We start from the raw sequence: 2,578 nt of genomic DNA on the forward strand, positions 1-2,578 counted from the left end.
CCTCATAGTGGAGATGATCAAAAATCGCCTCCAAAGCCTTGACCCACTCTACTGCAGCTAAAGGATCGGAGCTGCCTGGAAACTCGGGTGGATCCATCCTCTTAAACGCAGAAAAGATAGCATCAGAACCAACTGCAGCTGGAGCAACCTGCCCTCTACCTTGGCCTCTGCCCTGGCCTGCTCCTTGCAGTCTAAGCAACTGTTGGATCTGCTCACTGTGAACCTTAGCCTGCTCCTTCAGTAACTTGCCGAACTCGTCGACAACTCTCGAGGACGAACTATCCTCCCCCTCTGACGCCTTACGCTTAGGAGGCATCCTCTACTCTACAATGCTCACAAGACACCAATCAATACATAACAATAGATAGATGCAAAGAAAACATACCCGGACAGTTGAAAGTAGACGAAGTCATATGCATTGGTCCGAAGAACACCGCTCTGATACCACTAAATGTGACACCCCGATCCTCTTAAAAATAAATACGCAGCGGAAATAAAATTTTCTCTTTTCAAAATATACGGAAGGAGTTTCAAAATACATTTGTTTAAATATCTTTACAAAATAAATACATGATCATTTAAATGACATAAAAAAAACAAAACATCATTCCTATGATCATGCCAAAATCCTCCTTCCAACGGTGTATGCATATGACCCCCGATCTACAGTCAACGTCCCGGGGCACCACTCTGATCTGCATCACATGAAAATAACTGAAATGAGAATAAATCTCAGCAAGTGGAACTCTTACATAACAATAAACAATAATCTCTGTAAAACATCTCTTTGAAATCATAAATACCATCAACTCTGAACTGTAAACTCTGAATATCAATAATATAGCAATAGCATAAAAATATGATGGTATTTCTCTTTTGCTCTGGGGATTGATATCAATAGTATCTCTGCTCTGGGGTGCTCGTATCCCAAATCGATATAAATACCAATAACTCTGAGGGATATAAGCCTATAGGCGATGATCATCTAATATTGCATGCAATCTCTGACTATGTATTTATCAATCCGAAAACATTTAAACTCTTCTCTGGTTTTAACAATCACTTTGAACTCTATATATCTCTTTGTATTCCCTTTAATCAATAATGAGACATACAATGCCTCCAATACATATACAATACATACTATGGATCAAATGGAAGGGAATAACATAATAAACTCTTTGAAACACATACATATATAATCATGTGAGCAAAAAGGAATGAAATTCCACTTACAAACCACAACAACACCTCAACTTAGCTCTTGATCACCACCTACAACAAATAATCCACAAATAACACCAATATCAACTAAATATCCAAGATTACAAGCTAAATAATCCATAAATCCACATAAACAACCAACCTAAACAACTCTTAATTTACAACCTTAACAGAATCGCACCAAAAGCTTACCCAAGCTTCCTAGCACCAAGGAGAACGTCGAACTCAAGTCGAAATTCCAAACAAACGCTTGAATCGAAGATAGGGAGTGAAAGAAATGATGAAAACCCCTAAAATGGAGAGAAAAGTCGAGAATGAGAAGGAAAGGAAAAGGAAAAGTGATAGCCAACCACTCCAAAATCGACTAAATATCTCGCCCATACCTTCACCGCGGGTGCGCCAACACAAGGACCGCGGGTGCGCCTAAGCTACGGCAAACTCAAAAATTCTGGAACACGAACAGCGCGGGTGCGGCGACGCAAGCAGCGCGGGTGCGGTCTCTACCGCGGGGTCGCTACATCACCGCGGGTGCGGTGTGCTCACGGCAAAGCACTATTCCCAAGCAACTAAAATCAAACCGAAACGCTGAAACGAACAACCAACATCAACTAACACCTCAAGACAATAAAACTAACAATACTATAGCCCAAAAATACAACTCTGAACATCTAATCAAATATCCCAAATAACAAACGAAACTTAAATCGTACCGTACACCGGGCTTGGCTATTACATAAACTTTGCTAAATATTGTTGTAATCTACTACTTGTCATCCTCAAACGGATGGACAAACTGAAGTTGTCAATAAAACTTTGGGTACACTTTTGCGTGCTATTCTTAAAAAGAACTTGGATTGACATTTCTATGGACTTTATTTTGGGGTTGCCTAGGACTAAGAAGGGGAGGGATTCTATTTTTGGATTACTTTATGGGCTAAACTTTGCTCAATATTGTTGTAATCTACTACTTGTCATCCTCAAACGGATGGACAAACTGAAGTTGTAAATAGAACTTTGGGAACACTTTTTTGTGCTATTCTTAAAAGAACTTGGATTGACATTTCTATGGACTTTATTTTGGGGTTTCCTAGGACTAAGAAGGGGAGGGATTCTATTTATGGATTACTTTATGGTCTAAACTTTTCACAATAAAGTTGTAATCTACTACTTGTCATCCTCAAACAGATGGACAAACTGAAGTTGTCGATAGAACTTTGGGTACACTTTTGCGTGCTATTCTTAAAAAGAACATTGATTGACATTTCTATGGACTTTATTTTGGGGTTGCCTAGGACTAAGAAGGGGAGGGATTCTATTTTTGGATTACTTTATGGGCTAAACTTTGCTCAATATT

The 2,578-nt window shown here is 39.2% G+C and overlaps 1 long non-coding RNA gene across 1 annotated transcript; it reads right to left on the reverse strand.

Moving 5' to 3' along the window:
• Positions 1-620: 620 nt before the first annotated feature.
• On the reverse strand, positions 621-1,514 carry LOC140809619 (uncharacterized). Its single transcript, XR_012113140.1, has 3 exons — positions 1,417-1,514; positions 1,237-1,275; positions 621-695 (listed from the first exon to the last, which is right to left on the reverse strand). It is a non-coding gene; the product is annotated as an uncharacterized lncRNA (long non-coding RNA).
• Positions 1,515-2,578: the final 1,064 nt, after the last annotated feature.

Source organism: Primulina eburnea, chromosome 13 (genome assembly GCF_022965805.1).
Source record: "Primulina eburnea isolate SZY01 chromosome 13, ASM2296580v1, whole genome shotgun sequence".
In the NCBI taxonomy this organism is placed as follows: Eukaryota; Viridiplantae; Streptophyta; class Magnoliopsida; order Lamiales; family Gesneriaceae; genus Primulina; species Primulina eburnea.